This window comes from Lampetra planeri, chromosome 45, assembly GCF_965212315.1.
Source record: "Lampetra planeri chromosome 45, kcLamPlan1.2.h2, whole genome shotgun sequence".
NCBI lineage: Eukaryota > Metazoa > Chordata > Hyperoartia > Petromyzontiformes > Petromyzontidae > Lampetra > Lampetra planeri.
In genome coordinates, this window is record NC_136151.1 from 8,811,954 (window position 1) to 8,831,368 (window position 19,415).

The 19,415-nt window shown below is 46.2% G+C and overlaps 2 long non-coding RNA genes across 5 annotated transcripts; both read right to left on the bottom strand.

Annotated features, from left to right (window-relative positions):
- Positions 1–1,632: 1,632 nt before the first annotated feature.
- LOC144733138 (uncharacterized) lies at positions 1,633–3,636 on the bottom strand. The gene is made up of 4 exons (XR_013588322.1): positions 3,576–3,636; positions 3,251–3,409; positions 2,171–2,266; positions 1,633–2,038 (listed from the first exon to the last, which is right to left on the bottom strand). It is a non-coding gene; the product is annotated as an uncharacterized LOC144733138 (long non-coding RNA).
- A 7-nt stretch (positions 3,637–3,643) lies between these two features.
- On the bottom strand, positions 3,644–12,101 carry LOC144733137 (uncharacterized). 4 transcript variants are annotated; one of them, XR_013588321.1, is made up of 4 exons: positions 10,637–12,101; positions 8,092–8,209; positions 5,536–5,651; positions 3,644–4,631 (listed from the first exon to the last, which is right to left on the bottom strand). It is a non-coding gene; the product is annotated as an uncharacterized LOC144733137 (long non-coding RNA). The 4 variants fall into 4 exon arrangements; XR_013588319.1 differs by having other exon boundaries at positions 5,536–7,293; XR_013588320.1 differs by having other exon boundaries at positions 7,224–8,209.
- Positions 12,102–19,415: the final 7,314 nt, after the last annotated feature.

A 19,415-nucleotide genomic window follows, 5' to 3' on the forward strand; every position in this document is an offset into this window, starting at 1 on the left:
CTTAAGAGGCTTCACCACCATATTTATCAGCATCATTCGGTGGAGCTCACCTGAGTGGAAGCCTTTTGATGGAGTTGGGGGCTTGGTGGATAAAAAATATTTGTGAAACTCAAAAATAGCTGAGGCTGTAAATTAGCCAGATATTTAGATTTAAAGCTTTCGTAACTGCAGGGATTCATCTTCTTGGTTCTTTCGGTAAAGTCACGTAGAAGGGAAATAATAAAATAATAAAAATACAACTTAATAAAATAATTATTAATGAAGTAAAAAAAATAAGCCATATTTAAATTATAAAATGTAATGCTTTTTTGTTTTATTATTTCCCTTCTACGTGACTTTACCGAAAGAACCAAGAAGATGCACCGGGATTGTCCACCCGACGCTGGGGGGACGATTTTTGCGTACCTACAAAATGGAATGCCCCTTACTCAGCGGCCCCACGAATCCCTGCGGTGGAGTCGCATCGCCCTCGCGTGGCGCGCACCAACACCGCTCCAGGCACCGCCGTGACCCAAACGGCGTCTGGGAATCGGTCGCGATTCGTGACTCGGTCCGCAACTCTGGACCAGTGCCGGCAGTGAAACAATGAACCCCACGTGACCCCCAACATCCCCATCTCCCCCACCCCCTAGGGGTCCCTCCTCTCGCGTGACAACCCCCAAGCCCCCCCCCCCTCACCCAGACAACCCCCCCCCCCCGCCACCTCACGCACCCTTCCCTAGCACCCCCGCACCCCCTACCCCTCCCACTACCCTGTGGTGGTTTGGGGCAGGGGGCTGAGTGGTGTTGGTGGTTGTGGTGTTGGTGGTAGTAGTGTTGTTGGTGGTGGTACACTGTAAAAAAGAAAAAGTTAGTTCAACTCAAATTTTCAAGGCAACCGACTGCACAGAATTTTTGAGTTGAAGATATCAACTTAATTTTTTAAGTTTTGAAGAACAACAATTATTAAGTTGCGTCAGCTAAGTTAGTTCAACTCAAATTTTCAAGGTAACCGACTGCACAGAATTTTTGAGTTGAAGATATCAACTTAATTTTTTAAGTTTTGAAGAACAACAATTATTAAGTTGCGTCAGCTAAGTTTTTCAAGTTCGTACAACTAAGTTTTTTTAGTTCAAATTACTGGAACTTTTAAGTCTGTAAAAGCTTACTATTTTGAGTTTAAATTACCCCCCCCCCCACACACACACACACACTAAATCATCCACTGACAGTAAAACTGTTAATTTATGCATGTTTATTTGAACGACTTTGGCACAGCTTTACAATTCCATAATGACATCAGTATGGGCATTGGGCAATGTAAACGAGTTATACCCAAAGCAAATACATCTTTTTTTTTACTTTCCGACTCTTGTTGAGACCTTACAAATAATGCAATATTGTCAAAGATGACCGATAAACAGTTGTATAGTGCCTAAGTATTAATTCAGAAATGTGTAAATCCCCAGCTGAAAAAGCCAAATTGTCTAAACGTTCTGAATTATCTGAACTTTGAAATTAGCCAAAAATGCAAACACGCAGGCTATAACAGTAATTGTGAAACACAGCTTGCTTCTACTGAGAAACAATCAATATTCTCGTGACAGTTATATGACAGCTACAAATAACAGATTTTTTTTTAGTTAAAATAAAAGAACAACATAAAAACTATAAGGTGGTCCATGTGAAGACTTACAAAATATCCAAACATAAATGAACAAACATGATAAAATAAATCTTCCCCATGGAAAATGAATCACTGGTTTAACAGCTTGGTCTTGAAGCTCCGGACACGCTGTGAGCAATTGGTGGACATTTCCATGAAAATGTGCTGGATAGTTTCACAGGTATACTTGATGTCTTTTGGGAACTCCATGTTAAGGGCATAAAGCAAGCCAAAAAAATACGCAAGCGCAGTCGGGGTGTCTGGGATGTCTTTCAGGACAATGGTTTCCTCCAACACAAGGGCAATATTAATGACTGTGTCGTCATCATCATCAAGCACTGTGAGGACCCCCATCTTGATGCCTTTCACCTGTTTGTCATCTGCATCAGTTGCCTGACAAAACAAAAACACCACTGAAATAATGTCCTGTAGAAAACTAGTCAATAAAGAGTGATGTCTATTTGTGTATGGCCTCTTTGCTATACAACACTACTAAAAGCTGAAGGTCTTCCAAGCTGCACTCACCAGGCATCTAGAGAAAAGCTTCTCAGTATTCTCCCGCAGAAATATGGGAAGACCTTCCACAGCTGCCTGTCTGCGATGACTTGTGATGTCAGATGTCTGTTTTGGAAGAATATAAAAACAAACAAATACTTTTGTTTAGCTCTGTGAAATGTACTCCTGTATGTGCACTTGGTTCCATTTGTATTCCCATCTCTACAATTGTGCATGTAGGCAGATAAAATAATTGCAGGCTCTGTTAGTTGTTAGTGTTTATTTTTGTCTTTTAAGGATAAGTTCACTATTTTGCACTTTGAGCCCTTGCACTTTTATCTTGGCTGAAATAGAGTGTTTGACGAACACTCAACGAACACCACTAACCAATCGGTGAGTTGCACATCTTTGAAAACGAACGTTTAGGGTTGATTTAAAGACAGGTTTGTGAATGCATGTAGCTAGCCATTCAGAAGCATGGCAGGGCCGATTCTAAATCAGCCAAAAGCTCAAGACTGGACCAATAGTCAAAATTCGGGTGTCAAACACTATTTCATCAACCCACAGAGGAGGCTCAAAGTGCAAAACCGTGAACGTATCCTTTAAATATTACTGTATTAAATAGACAATCAAGATGGAACTCGCTCACCAATGTAGCTGATGCAAAAAAATTATTAAGTTATATTCCATCAAAAGTGCAGAGTGCTAGCTTGGTAGTTCCTTCTTGATTAATGGTTTAAATATTAGTGGACAAACTGAAGAAAAGGGTAACACTTTACAATAAGGTTCATTTATTAAACATTATTTAATGTATTAACTAACATGAACTATACATTTGTTATAGTATTTAATAATCTTTGTTAATGTTAGTTAATATGAATAAAGCTGTTCATTGTTTGTTCATGTTAGTTCACAGTGCATTAACTCATGTTAATAAGATTTTAATAAAGTATTAGTAAATGTCGAAATTAACATTAACAAAGATGAATAAATGCTGTATAAGTGCAGTTCATTATTAGTTAATGTTAACTAATGTAGTTAACTAATGTTAACTAACGAACCAAATTGTAAAGTGTTACCAAGAAAGGGCCTTGTAGTCAATATAACAACCTGTTTGTCAAGCATTTCCAAAAGGGTTTCCATCTCTCGACTAAAGGCGCACTTCCTGGCACGATACAATTTCAGCAGACGAGGGGTCAACATCTCAAGGGCAGCTTTAAATGTTCCCATCAGGTCCTTGGTGGTCACACGAGTGAACTCTTGACAAATCTGAATTAAACAAATGCAATACAAATACAACAAGCTGATAGTGTGATTTCATTGTTATAATTAAGACTGCAAACTCAAAGCCATAATACAAATTAACCTACATACACTATCATGGAAAAAACATAACACAAATGCACCAAGTTCAAGAAAAAAAAAGATTCCTTACCTGTTCTTCAAGAAATAGACCGGGCCACCTCTCCAGAACCTCTGAGACCATGGGCTCCATCACTACAATCTCCATTCTCCTAAGGGAGAATGTGATGTCCATCTTCTGTTTGATGAACTCCATGTCCTTGTTTTTCTTCTTCATGGCTTCAACCAGGGAAGACCTCAGGTCTTCCAAGTCATCCTGGGTGTAGCTTTCAGGATGATCTGGTACATGGTTGACCTCACCTCGTTTTGGTTTTTTCAAGGAAAACCTTCCCTCCGGACCACCATCCCCATCATCATCATCTCTTCTTTGCCTGTTGACACCATGATCATCCGCCTCCTCCCTTCTTGATCTCCTGTTGACACCAACCTCATTACATCCAGCTTGACGTAGTTTTGATCTGTAGTTCCCCATCTTGTACTTTATGCTGGTTGTCCATCCCGCATATCCAGTACCACCACCAGGCTCTTTGAGGCAGGGATGTTTGTTGACAAGTTCAGCAGCAACAGAATCAAACTCATGTTTTTCAGGGTAGGCTTTCACAGAAAATATTTCTTGTGCCAACTTGTCCAGAATCTCTTTTTTCACATCTCTGGTTACATGTAAACCCTTCCCTAATAATTCAAACGTGTCATTCCCCTTGCGGAGTATCAGTTCCACATCATATGAGAATTCTGGTACTGGGAACGGAGTGGGCCACTGTGAAACATTCCTCCTATATGTCCGCACAACTGAAGATAAGCTGTGGATTGAGCCTGGAGATCCAATGATGGCTGTGTCAAGGGAAGAGATGGAGGATGACCGAGTTGGTGTTGGAGGTGGTGGTGATGGCATGTCCTCATTGCTCCACAGAATATGCAAGACAGCCTTTTCTGAAGGTAACTCTGCTATGTCAATCAGGTTGCAAACTGCCTGGCCAAAGTCTGAGTCTTCATACTGTATACAGAATTCACCCACAAGTTCAAGTTTTTGACGCAGTTCATTGTACAGTTCCTCTAAAGTTTCAGGAGCTTTGGTCAGCCGAATCTTACGGACGAGTTTGGGATTTATGTGGACCAGAAGCAACAAAGCCTGTGAGGACAAAAGAAGAACAGATATTTGCATGACACTTTAAACTGAAGCCATATACAGTCATGGCCAAAAGTATTGGCACACCTCAAGAATTGTTGGTTTTTAAGCAAAATTCGCAAACTTTTGAAGGTTTTTTGATAAAATAACCAAACCAGGATATTTTCAATAGCTCAACACAACTGAAACAACAATTGGTTTCCCCAAATGTAACAGAATATATCACCAAAATACTGTGGAAAGTGAATACTGCATGGTCGAAAGTATTGGCACCCTTCACAACAAGTGTCTTTTGCCGTGATAAAAGCACACTTTTCAGTGTTAAAATCCAGTGCTAAGGTTATGGGTAGTCAGACGTCAGCTGTGGTAGCACTCCTGAGAAATATCAGCCCATTTCTAACGGACAAAAATCTCCAGTTTACTTACTATACATCTGTTGGTTTATATGGACAGTATAAGGTTTTCTTCAAGTAGAATCGACTTTATTATCCTTTAGAAATGGGCTTATACTTCTCAGGAATGCTACCACAGCTGATGTCTGACTATCCATAACCTTAGCTGTGGATTTTAACAATGAAAAGTGTGCTTGTATCACAGCAAAAGACGGTTATTTTGAGTGCCAATACTTTTGACCATGCAGTATTCACTTCCCGCAGTATTTTGGTGATATTTTGTGTTGAATTTGAGGAAACCAATTTTTGTTGTTTCAGTTCTGTTGAGCTATTGAAAATATCCTGGTTTGGTTATTACATTAAAAACACCTTCAAAAGTTTGTGAGTTTTGCTCGAAAACCAACACATCCGGAGGGGTACCAATACTTTTGGCCATGACTGTACCTTGAAGACTTAAAATCAAGTCATTAACACATGACAAAATTATGAAAACATACAAACAGAAAGGTGCTTACCATTTCAATTTACTGCAGTAGCCAAGCCCTTGGGGTCACCATCAAAGTTCTACCAACTTGGTATGCAGCCAATGGGTGGTAATCGTTCAAAGTCTCTGGATCCAGGATCTCTACATCTGAGTGACAGTTATCAATAAGTTGGTAAGACCGATAATGTTCCATGTACCAAGATGATAATCTTGCGGTGACAAAATACACTTTACACCACTTGTCCACCAATATGTGTAGTATTCTAAAGAATTCTGGCAGTCCACTGCATTCACCCGCAGACACTATCATGTCCCTCACATACTGGGTCCCATACAAATGTACTTCTTTAGCAAGAGACACATCATCTTCATTTGGGTACTTCTTTTCTAGTCCTGTCCTGAGCTTTTCATCTAAAGATGATATTTTCACTCTATCTACACTACCAACATGCAATTTTGGCTTGAACAATTGCTGTGTGTAAAGAAGATATGCCATGAGGTGTTGATGCTTAGTGGAAAGGGTGAGTAGTACATTCTTAAAACAGTGAGCATCATTGATTGCCTGTTTGAAAAAACTATGCTTAGACTCAAATCTAAACGTCCACAGATCCACTAATGGCCCAAAGCACCGTGTGAGATGCACATAGTGATCAATGAAGTGATGCTTTGGTTTCAACTTAAATTCAGGAAAGGTGTCAGTGAGTAACTGGCGATGGTCAGACAATTTATTCCCCAAGTAACATAATGTTCCCTCTGATAACGTAGTAGACACCGTAATCTCCACAATCTCTTTAAGGTCCATTAAAATTTCCCATGACTGCTCTTGTTCAGGTATATAGTTCCCGATCAAGAGAGGTAGCAAACGTAAAAGTGCCCAGTTTTCATGTCCGTTACCGTTTACCTTTCCAGATACAAGGCTTGTCTTTGTAATTGCATGTGGCTTGTTGACCAAATCAGAGAATTTGTATGGAAACTGTTTTATGCGGTTATTCAGTCCATCGAATGTAATGAAACCTTTTCTAATCAATTCTTTTAAACACAAACTTAATTCCGCTGCGACAACACCTTCAAATAGATCATGCAAAAGATCAGGGGGAAATCCAGTAACTGGGTGGAAGAAAGACAACTTACTTAAAGCACAGGATGATTTAACACCATTCACACATGGCTTAGGCTTATCACTCAACTTGAGTTGTTCCACAAAAGAATCGTGTTGCGTAGCAGTTCTCAGTGGAAAGTTCCTTGGCTCACAATTTCCAATTTGGTCTCGACTGATGCAACAAAATCTGCAGAATTTTTCGACATTTAAAGCTTCCTGAAAACCTGCTAAGCTATGTGCACCAAGGTTATCAGCACAGACACAGAACACTGTTCCCTTTACAAATGTATCTAGAGTCTCAATATACACTCCTATCTTTTCAAGATATCCAAGATCCTTAATCAAAGGATAAAGAAAGGCATCATACCCAAATTGTCTGACATCGACAGTTTTTCCAAGACAAGCCAGTTGAATTAGGGGGAGAGTAGAGCGAAACTTGCTTGGTAAATTCAACAAAATCCAATAGACAGCAGTAATTTTATGGATTTTTTTTGAGGACCCCAAAGGATTACATAGTTCCAGGTCATCTATGTAAAGTCCTATAGAGATACTTGCATCTTGCACACCCAGAAGACCATTGTCTTTGTAGTACTGTCCGTCTCGAAAAGAGCAAAATTTACCTGGGTTGTCCCCTTGACTAAACACCAACTTCTCCACAAAATCTGGCTGTCTCAACAAAGTCCCAAGAACCTGGAGGATTGAAACATAAACAAATGTTTGTTTATGGGTTATTTTATATGTATACTCAGTAGGCTGAATTACAGGGAACTTATCTTTAAAAAAAAGATTTCTCCTGTGATCAGTGGCCAATGCACCCTTTCCTTGAGTGCTTACAATTAATGGATTTGTTTCCAAGACAGCATCATTAATCTTATGGAGAACGCTATCATCTAATTCAATGCCGTGTTCTGCAAGCACTGCTTTGATACCTGGTTGCGAGTGGGATTTTGAAAGATGTAAAATATCATTAAACCCCTCAACTATTTTCTGTACAGCGTGTCTACTAACATGTAATTCAGTTTGCATACGTAGAAAAAATCCAGCAGCCCTGTGTTCAAGAGTCTCAGCATCTACATACTCCTCCTTTTCTTGGACATCTGAATTTCCAGAACTACCTGGAAGTGTATCTTCCTCACTACAGATACCTAATGGTTGGTCAGAGGAATCTGTCTCAATGGACACAGGTTCATTTTCTAAGTCTGCTCTTAAACAGGTTCTGATATCACCATGCTTGTGTTTCCTACTTTTGTGTGAACTAAAAGTCTTTAGATTGTTTGTTTTAAAACTACATCTCAAGAAGGGGCAACACACAGTCTCATGTTTTTTTAAATGGCGTCCAAGGTGTTTGAAGAAAGACTGTTGCGTGCAGATTTCCCGGAATTCACATAGATTACAAAAAAAGGTGAATTTATCATGTATTTTGGCTGTCCTAAAATGTGATCTGGTCAAATGTGACTTTAAGGCGCCAGGTGTTTTAAAAGTACATACACAGTCACCGTAAACACACGGCCAGTAAGCTCCTCTACCGTGCCTGAGCCGATGGTGCCTAAGCAGACGTTCTTGACTGGCACTGGCAAAGCTGCAGAAGCGACACTTCATAGAAAACCTAGCACAAAAATAAGAGGAGAAAATTAACACAGTGACATACTTCGCAACCGTTCACATTAATGCTGTTGAGCTTCAGGGCTAAAACACACAAAGGTAGGGCTGGGTATTGTTCAAAATCTTTCGATCCGGTGCCAATTTCGATACCTCAGTTTCGATACCGGTTCCTAGCGATACTTTTTTCGATACCAATTTTATGAAATCCATTTTAAAAAGATTACATAACTAGGGATGGGAACCGAGAACCAATTTTTCTTCAGAACCGGTGCCCAGTGAATCAATTCCTTGGAACCGTTAGCATGCCTGCTTAACAATTCCGCGTATCGGTTCCGCTCGTTGCAAATGTGTCATGATGTCACACACGCGCTGCATTGTTTTGATTAAGAACGTGGCAAACATGGCAGAGGCAGAAGTTCGACGCAGAAGTATAATGAGGCCTTTAACGGGACGCCATGTTGCTTTCCGACAAGCCATCGCGTGCTATCTCACACACATTCATACACTCACTCACTCTCATGCGCACACACACACACTTGCGCGCGCACACACACTCTCTCGCGCTCACTCACTCACACACGCGCACACATACACACTCACTCACTAGTGCTCACGCACACACTCTCGCTCACTCACTAGCGCACACACACTCTCTCGCGCTCACTCACTCACACACAAACGCACACATGCTCACTCACACACACACTCACTTTGAGAAGTAGCTCACCTATACTTTTAGATTTGTTCTGAGGTTGCTACACATAATTTGTGTATACAGTATGTGCTCTGTCTTCTGATCAGATATTAAAGCGAGTTAATACAAACAAACACATTTGTACTTATTCCCTCACCCAATGAGAATCGATAAGGAATCGGATCGATAAGCAATCGTTAAATCCTTATCAATTCCCATCCCTATACATAACACATTACCTCAGAAAAACTTTGGTTTTATTTTTTTAGTTTGACTCATGCTCCTTAGCCAGTGCACAAAGGAACACATTTTTTTTATAAAGAGCTCATGCTCACCAAAACTGATTTTTAAAAAATAAAAAAATACAGTAAAACTTAATATTGTGAAATAGTATTACAATTTAAAATATTATTTTAATATATTTCAAAATGTAATTTACTCCTGTGATATCAAAGCTGAATTTTCAAAATCATTACTTCAGTGTCAAATGACCCTTCAGAAATATGAAAACAGTTTGCTGCTTAATATTTTGGAAACTATGATAAATTTTTTCATGATTATTTGATGAATAAAAAATTCAAAAAAGATTTATTTAAAAACGAAATATTTTGTAACATTACACGTTGTAATGTCACCCTTTGATAACTTTAATGCATCCTTACAGAAAACAAATTCTGACAAACCAACACATTTTTGAACGACAGTGTGTAACGTTACATTCAGTAGGTTATTTATTGAAATATAAACACTGGAGTGATCAACAAGGTATCTCTTCATTTACCAGTCGAAGACGGAGCAACTTTCTGCTCTTATGTTTACTCCGTGCACTGTCAAGGTCTTCATCATATTTGTCGTGGTACCGGTCTTTGCAGCAATTATTTTAATGCGAATACTGAATCGCGCGCTGTTGGCATTGAGCCTGGAGAAATGTACCCACACTTTTGATCGACTTTTCCACATCTTTAAGGTATTATGTGTGTGTGCTCGCGTCTCATATGAATATGTGCGCGGAGAGTTTGTGTGTGTGTGCTTGCGTCGTCTCATATAAGTATGCGTGTGAAAAGTTGTGGGTGCGCGCGCGCGTCTCATAATATGAGTGTGCGTGAGCGACTTTATGTGTGTCGTTGTGCATTTCATATGTATTTGTTTGAGCACTGACGTTGACGAGTTAACTCCTTAGGTAACGTTATCGAATTCTGGAACTGGAACCGAACCACATGTCATTTTTAGATAAAGTTACTCGATAGTATCGAGGCAATTCGGTCGGTAACGTTACCTAAAAAGTATCGAACTCGGCAACTTACCCAGCCCTACACAAAGGTCGCATGCTAGAAGCTATATAAATCTAGTTAACCGTATCAAACCGAAGTTTTGTATCAAAGTTTTAGCACGTTAGTTCTACCTTGATCACGAGCAGCAATGTGAACTGTTACCGCCGGTGCTTCGGTTTCAGGTCAATGAGCAAAGCAGACGTGCATAAAACAATGCCATATCATTCATCGAGAATAACAAACATAACGGCAACACAAATCTTTCAATTAATATGTGGACAAGAATTATATTGAGCTTAGCTGTTCAAAATAAGCTACGTTAGCTTCTAACCAATTAACGTTAGCAAGTGTGGGATTTTGTATTGCCATTAACGCCTCGCCTGGTTATGATTTATCGATTTTGTTTCGCGCAATGAAATGTAATACAAATACCAAATGCATATACATATTCATATGATTAGCTTACCTGTTAGAATGAATGTTGTTTATCTTCGGCCAAGAAGTCAGAGAAATTTACCGCTGGCATCGTGACAAAATGGCGGACGCAAACTTTCAAACTGTCGAAGAGAGCTCCTGGCAAAATCCTTGGAAACCCCGTGGCAGCCGGTTGCCATGACAAATTTCAAATGAGCATGCGCAGATAAGTTGACCTCACTTTAACTGGGTGTCAACTACAACTTAAAAATAAAATCAACTCAATTTATAAAGTAAGATGAACTTTTACTCAGAAACGTCTGAAAGTGAGTTCAAGTGGCTTACAACAGATAGTTCAAGTTCCAACTAGCAATTTTATTGTCAGTGAATGCAAAAATCTTAGTAAGGTGAACAATTTTGAGTTGTCATTTTTACAGTGCACCGCTTTGATGTCTGGCCACAAGCCCTGTGCTCTGAGAGCTTCTCGTCGGGTCAGCACTACTGGGAGGTGGACGTGGGGAGCGCGAGGGGGTGTCGGGTTGGAGTCGCGTACGGGACGATCCCACGGAGAGGGGATGGTGATGAGTGCCTCCTGGGAGGGAGCGACGTCTCCTGGTGTCTACAGAAACGTGGCGACAGCTTCTCAGTGCTGCATGGCGGGGTAGTGACGTCACTGTCGGTGCCGCAGCCTCCGCGGAGAGTCGGGGTCCACCTGGACTGGGACGCGGGGCTGCTGTCGTTTTACAGCGCCGACTCCATGGCGCTGTTGCACTCGTTTAATAAAACTTTCACTCAGCCCCTACACCCTGGGCTGCTGGTGTTGTGTGCGTGGGACGATGATGTTGGTGACTCAGTGAGGATTGTGGATCTGAGTGGTGCGTCCTGAGAGAGGTGAACGTGAACAGCGCAGAGGGCAGACGCCACCACGACGCACGGCGCTCGCCACCCTCGTCACCGCCACGCGCAGCGCCACGCCCGTGACTGGCTGGTGGCTGTCGGTGGCTCGGGGCTGCGTGGCTCTCCATCACAACGGGGGGGCTGAGCGTAAACAATCCTCACAACCTTCATGGGGGAGGGGGGGTGATAAAATAGGTACCGCCCTGTGTGTGTGTGAAGACAACGTGGATGTATTCACCCTGCCAGAGGAGTGTGATTGTGGTGTAGGGTGCAGTGATTAGCAATGGTGAACTGGGATGTGTTTATACACTGGTGGTGTCATGGGTTGTGGGAGAGACACAACAACAATAATATTATATTCTTTATGTTCTTTCGGTAAAGTCACGTAGATAAAAAAAAAAGAAAAACATGAAAAATGTAATAATAAACATTAAATACAAATTTAAAATGAAAATCCAAAAATTCATGACGTTTTGATAACAACAAGCGGTCGTCATCAGTCAAGAAAGTTTGAAAGTCAAAACAATAATATTATTGATTTTAAAAAGTATAAATGTCCGCGTACGACTGTGGCAATGTAACGTTTGTATCGTCGATTCTACAATAAAAATACAATACAAACAACAGCAACAATGTAGTTGTGTACAGCGTCATTCGTGCTCACTTCATCCCACAATGCTGCTCATTAATTAAACACGAGGAGCAAATCCTCTACACAGCCACTGCCAAGCAAATTAAATCTACAAATTAATAAACAAATAAAGAGACGGCGCCAAACACAAAAAGGCGCCAACAATGTCCGAGCTGTTCAAGTTGTCTGCAGCTGCTGCGTCATGGACGTGGTGACGTCACCACGCACGCTGCCCCAACGCGGTGACGTCACCACGCACGCTCCTCCCCAACGTGGTGACGTCACCGCGCAAGCTCCCCCCCCAACGTGATGACGTCACCACGAACGCTCCCCCAAATTGGTGACGTCTCCCCGCACGCTCCCCCAACGCAGTGACGTCACCACTCTCACCCCCACCCCCAATGCGCTCCTTTCACCACTGCACCATCTGTTACCACAAAGAGCTTCACAGCTCATCGGATTCCTCCTGCACCACAAACACAGATTCTGACGTTCTGGATTCCCGCCACTGGGGGAGTCCCGCGCTGTGACGTCACCACGTTACCGCGCTGTGACGTCACCACGTCACCGCGTTGGCGACAACAAAAACAAACAGAGGCCCTGAGGGGCACCCTGCAGCCTCGCTGCTGTGACCCAGCACTGTGGGGGGGTTGGTGACGTCACCTCGCTGCTGTGACCCAGCACTGTGGGGGGGGGGGGTTTGGTGACGTCACCTCGCTGCTGTGACCCAGCACTGTGGGGGGGGGGGGGTTGGTGACGTCACCTCGCTGCTGTGACCCAGCACTGTGGGGGGGGGGGGTTGGTGACGTAATCTCGCTGCTGTGACCCAGCACTGTGGGGGGGGGGGGTTGGTGACGTCACCTCGCTGCTATGACCCAGCACTGTGGGGGGGAGGGGGTTGGTGACGTCACCTCGCTGCTGTGACCCAGCACTGTGGGGGGGGGGGGGTTGGTGACGTCACCTCGCTGCTGTGACCCAGCACTGTGGGGGGGGGGGGTTGGTGACGTCATGTCGCTGCTGTGACCCAGCACTGTGGGGGGGGGGGGGTTGGTCACGTCACCTCGCTGCTGTGACCCAGCACTGTGGGGGGGGGGGGTTGGTGACGTCACCTCGTTGCTGTGACCCAGCACTGTGGGGGGGGGGGGGTTGGTGACGTCATCTCGCTGCTGTGACCCAGCACTGTGGGGGGGGGGGGGTTGGTGACGTCACCTCGCTGCTGTGACCCAGCACTGTGGGGGGGGGTTGGTGACGTCACCTCGCTGCTGTGACCCAGCACTGTGGCGGGGGGGGGGGGGGGGGGTTGGTGACGTCATCTCGCTGCTGTGACCCAGCACTGTGGGGGGGGGGGGTTGGTGACGTCACCTCGCTGCTGTGACCCAGCACTGTGGGGGGGGGGGGGGTTGGTGACGTCACCTCGCTGCTGTGACCCAGCACTATGGGGGAGGGGGGTTGGTGACGTCACCTCGCTGCTGTGACCCAGCACTGTGGGGGGGGGGGATGGTGACGTCACCTCGCTGCTGTGACCCAGCACTGTGGGGGGGGGGAGGTTGGTGACATCACCTCGCTGCTGTGACCCAACACTGTGGGGGGGGGGGGGTTGGTGACGTCACCTCGCTGCTGTGACCCAGCACTGTGGGGGGGGGGGGGGTTGGTGACGTCACCTCGCTGCTGTGACCCAGCACTGTGGGGGGGGGGGGGGTTGGTGACGTCACCTCGCTGCTGTGACCCAGCACTGTGGGGGGGGGGGGGGTTGGTGACGTCACCTCGCTGCTGTGACCCAGCACTGTGGGGGGGGGGTTGGTGATGTCACATCGCTGCTGTGACCCAGCACTGTGGGGGGGGGGGTTGGTGACGTCACCTCGCTGCTGTGACCCAGCACTGTGGGGGGGGGGTTGGTGACGTCACCTCGCTGCTGTGACCCAGCACTGTGGGGGGGGGTTGGTGATGTCACATCGCTGCTGTGACCCAGCACTGTGGGGGGGGGGGGTTGGTGACGTCACCTCGCTGCTGTGACCCAGCACTATGGGGGAGGGGGGTTGGTGACGTCACCTCGCTGCTGTGACCCAGCACTGTGGGGGGGGGGTTGGTGACGTCACCTCGCTGCTGTGACCCAGCACTGTGGGGGGGGGGGGGTGACGTCACCGCTGACACTGCTGGGAACTCCCCGCGAGGGCGCCACGTGACCCTGGTGCTCATCAGGAGAAGCAACAACAACAACAACCACCACCATCACTACAACCACCACAACAAGAACAACCACCACTACCACCACGCGTGAACTTCACGCAGTGACAGGGACTGGGAATAAAAAATAAAAGTCGTCCCCAGGCTTTTTGTCAACCGGCAGCACACAAATTCCGGCTGTGGTGCTGGTGTGATGACAGCGGTGTGGTGGTAGCTAGACGGTGTCACGTGACGCACCGTGTTGCTGGCGTGATGACAGCGGTGTGGTAGCGGTAGTACGACACATTTATAAATAGCGCGATCTAACCCAAACACCTTTATCATTAATAATATTGGTCGCGAAAACCTACGTGTTAAAATAAATATGTATTAATATATTTTACTTTGATTACATCCCCTCCCTCCTCCACATTCGCCTCCTTCTCCCCCCTGCTCCCCCCCTTCATATTTTCTGATCTTCATAAGTTAACAAGCGATTATTATTTATTTCTGTTCAGTATACCGATAGCCAACCAAAGGGTGACAATAGGATGAGAAGAATCTTGGTTCACAAGACACTGACACGATGCTCAGAGCATTATTCCACATCAAAGCGCTACGGTGCCTAGGAGATGTTAACTACCTTGCATGGTGTACAGGAGGTCGTGGGTTCGATCCCGGCTCTGACGTCTGCTGTATATTTGGAGTTTATGTGTGTCTCTCTCTCCCTGTTGTAGCATGGATATTACTCTGGGTCCTCCAGTTTTACTTCCACGTTTAGAATTATGAGTATTTGGCTGCTATAGATTTCTACACAACCAGCCACTTCATTGAGCTATCATCACTTGTGGCGAGGTCGCGTCTGTGAGTAGAACTAGAAAAGAGCTGCATAGCTCATTGGGCCTTGCCTGGCAAATCGCCCGATGCAGCTGCTTGTTGTTGTAGTCACCAGCGAGACGTTACGGAACTCAAATCGTCAACGTTGTAGTGGGTTCACTCTCCAGCACACAGTCGGTTAGTGCTGAAGTCGTCACTTATTGACACGTGTTGTGCGTGGTGATGTCACCACACACGTCCCCATGCATAGTGACTGTGGGACACGTCTCCATAGCAACCAGCCTCTGTATTAATCAGCTGTTTGTATTGAAGTCGATAAAACAACTTGTATCATTAGATAGCAACACAGCGCTGACTAGTGGAGACATCGACAAAGATCCCCCGTGTAGCCTTAGCAGACTGTTGGGGCAAGTGCTGTTAGCGAGTAGCAGCACCTGTGAAGGCCGTCACTGTAGCACACGAGGGGGTCGGTGGCCAGCACCACGCCCGACCGCCTTTGTCTCCCTTGTGGCGATGCTTACTACACCGTACCAGGTACACATTTGAGGCTGAGTCAACCTAGGGGAGGCCCAGGAGCGGTTGTTAAGAAAATTCGACACCGGTGTTGGCAGCAGTGAGCGGGAATCCAACTCGGTTGGCCCGGGTTCGTAGCGCAGCGCGTCGCTAACCGCTGCGCCACCGCTCCCCACGCCGGGTGGCAGCGCAGCCCTGAGCGGCAGAGACGCGGACACCGTGGGGCTCCCATCACGAGGAGACCCCCACGTGGAGACGTCTCAACGTGAACTCGCGCCGCTTGCGTCGCTCCTTCACACCGTTGCCGTAGTCCAGGATGCCTCTAACACGACGCGTTGCGTTGAGCGAGCGAGCGGCCTGGCAGAGCGGCAGCGATGGAGCGCGCGGAGGGATCCGCTGAGCGAGCAGCTGACTGTCATCTACCACGTGACGAGCACGAGGCATGGCCCAGCCCTCACCAATCAGAGAGCAGCACATGAAGTGGGGTGCGAGGAGGGGGGGGGCGCCCTGGGTTAGGGGGAGGGGTAGGGGGAGCGGGACGAGTCGGAGGAGAGGTGGGGGGAGGGGTACGGGGTGGGGTGGTAGGGGGAGGGGTCGTGGGAGGGGTAGGGGGAGTGGGAGGGGAGTGGGAGGGGGTGCGGGGTGCTAGGGAAGGAGGCGTGAGGTGGGGGGGGGTTGTCTGGGGGGGGGTTGTCTGGGTGGGGGGGGGCTTGGAGGTTGTCACGTGAGAGGAGGGACCCCTAGGGGGTGGGGGAGATGGGGATGTTGGGGGTCACGTGGGGTTCATTGTTTCACTGCCGGCACTGGTCTAGAATTGCGGACCGTGTCACGAATCGCGACCGATTCCCAGACGCCGTTTGGGTCCCTGCGCTGCTTGGAGCGGTGTTGGTGCGCGCCACGCGAGGGCGCTGCCACTCCACCGCAGGGATTCGCGGGGCGCGCTGAATAATGAAAGTGCACGGGAGATTTCACAAGAGGCTGTGGTCAAATCCACCAGGAATATCGCCGATTTTCTTTTTTCCAGATCTCGGAAGCTACGCAAGGTTGAGCCTGGACTGTAGCGCTGGGATTGGTGAGCGGCGTGCACGTCGGAGTGCGGTGTGCAGATTACGCGTTGTGCCTCTCTCCGATGCGCTTTCAGGTTCTGCCCCTTACTGATCAGCGCGATGTCTGTGACGTTCCCTCTACGTGCTGGGAGCATCGTCAAGATTTGAAGCTTCTTCAGTTGAAAGCTGAAACGTGGGGAGCATTGACAGCTTTCATTCTTCGTTACGGTGGAGCTGAGATTCCAATCATAATTGTTAAGTTATTTAATGAGCTTCAGGATACTCCTCGAGCAATGGGGTAATTTCGATGTAAAGCTTTCGTGACTGCAGGGATTCATCTTCTTGGTTCTTTCGGTAAAGTCACGTAGCAGGAAAATAATAAAATAATAAAAATAAAGCATAATAAAATAATTCTCACGACGTTTCGGCCACAACGCAAGCAGCCGTCTTCAGGTGTAGAACAGGTCTGTCGAGAAGGCAGAGTCTGACTGTCGAGAAGGCAGAAGGCAGAGTCTGTCTTCTCGACAGACCTGTTCTCCACCTGAAGACGGCTGCTTGCGTTGTGGCCGAAACGTCGTGAGAATTATTTGATTATGTTTTATTTTTATTTCTTCATTATTTTCCTTCTACGTGACTTTACCGAAAGAACCAAGAATACAATGGGGTAATGTTTTGCATATTTGTTCAAGTAAAGAGACATTGACTGGACATGAAGGGACTCGCATTTGTCCTCTTCAATCGATCTTCAGTCTGCGTGCCAACGTCGCCCTCACTAAAGTGGGCATCGGTGCACATCGCAGCAGCACGGGAACGGTGCCGGAGCCACAGAGCAACCGGAATGGAATTAAAGAAACCCGTCACGACCTCAGCAGCAACCATCTACTGAGCAAAGTGAACTTGCAAATGAGCGCAAAGAATAGCAGAAGAACATTACGTAGCAAATTAAGTGAATAATAAGTAAAGCAAATGAATAATACAATTAATAATGTGAATGAATAATAAAATGAATAAAATACATGTAAATAAAATTACTAAGATATATAAATTTACTATTTTAAATAAACAAAAAAAAGTTATATTTTGGCCATGCTGACACCTGATGTCATAACCCCTCTAAAACTCTAAAAACTCCCCTCCCTGCCTCCGGAGGTCATCCCAAGATTGTGTGAGCGCAGATTTTCTTAATTGCCCCTGGTGTGGTGTGTGTCTGTCGTCTTGTTTATTGTGAAGCGGCCATCTCCCCTCTTTAGGTCGACTCATCCTTAATATGAATTCCTGCTGCGGCATGCAATGACAGCCACTGGGAAGACAAAGGCGGTTGGGCAGGCTCTGGATATACCCTTGGGATACATGTTATTCTGGACGTGGAGAATTTACATAATTCGCATGATATGTTTTTTTAGAACGTACTAAATCCAGAGAAAAAAAAACTGATACGGTAAAAATAGGCAATATCACTCTTAATATACATTTTTGGAAAAGGCAAATATACAACACGGACGGGAAACAGATGACTTTTTATAAATATATGCAGGCTCGAGGGAGACGCGCGGGCTCGAGGGAGACGCGCGGGCTCGAGGGAGACGCGCGGGCTCGAGGGAGACGCGCGGGCTCGAGGGAGACGCGCGGGCTCGAGGGAGACGCGCGGGCTCGAGGGAGACGCGCGGGCTCGAGGGAGACGCGCGGGCTCGAGGGAGACGCGCGGGCTCGAGGGAGACGCGCGGGCTCGAGGGAGACGCGCGGGCTCGAGGGAGACGCGCGGGCTCGAGGGAGACACAGATTCATGTACGGGAGCATACAGATGGGACAGAGACGGCTTTATACAAGCGGTGAGTGAGAAAGAGAGAGACAGACCGTAGGTCCGTGTGTGAGTGAGTGAGTGTGTGAGTGTGTAAGTGAGTGAGTGTGTACGTGAGTGAATGTGTAAGTGTGTGCGAGTGAGTGATTGTGTGTGAGTAAGTGTGTGTGAGCGTATGAGTGAGTGTGTGAGGGTGTAAGTGAGTGAGTGTGTAAGTGTGTGCGAGTGAGTGATTGTGTGAGTGTGTGTGAGTGAGTGTGTGAGTGTGTAAGTGAGTGAGTGTGTACGTGAGTGAGTGTGCAAGTGTGTGTGAGTGAGTGATTGTGTGTGAGTAAGTGTGTGTGAGCGTATGAGTGAGTGTGTGAGGGTGTAAGTGAGTGAGTGTGTAAGTGTGTGCGAGTGAGTGATTGTGTGAGTGTGTGTGAGTGAGTGTGTGAGTGTGTAAGTGAGTGAGTGTGTACGTGAGTGAGTTTGCAAGTGTGTGTGAGTGAGTGGTTGTGTGTGAGTAAGTGTGTGTGAGCGTATGAGTGAGTGTGTGAGTGAGGGTGTAAGTGAGTGAGTGTGTAAGTGTGTGCGAGTGAGTGATTGTGTGTGAGTGTGTGTGAGTGAGTGTGTGAGTGTGTAAGTGAGTGAGTGTGTACGTGAGTGAGTGTGCAAGTGTGTGCGAGTGAGTGATTGTGTGTGAGTGTGTGTGAGTGAGTGTGTGAGTGTGTAAGTGAGTGAGTGTGTACGTGAGTGAGTGTGCAAGTGTGTGCGAGTGAGTGATTGTGTGTGAGTAAGTGTGTATGAGCGTATGAGTGAGTGTGTGAGTGAGTGTGTAAGTGAGTGAGTGTGTAAGTGTGTGCGAGTGAGTGATTGTGTGTGAGTAAGTGTGTGTGAGTTAGTAAGTGTAACTCATTGCGTAGGCGGGTGTGGGCTGCGTGGCACCCGAGGGGTGCTGAGCTGT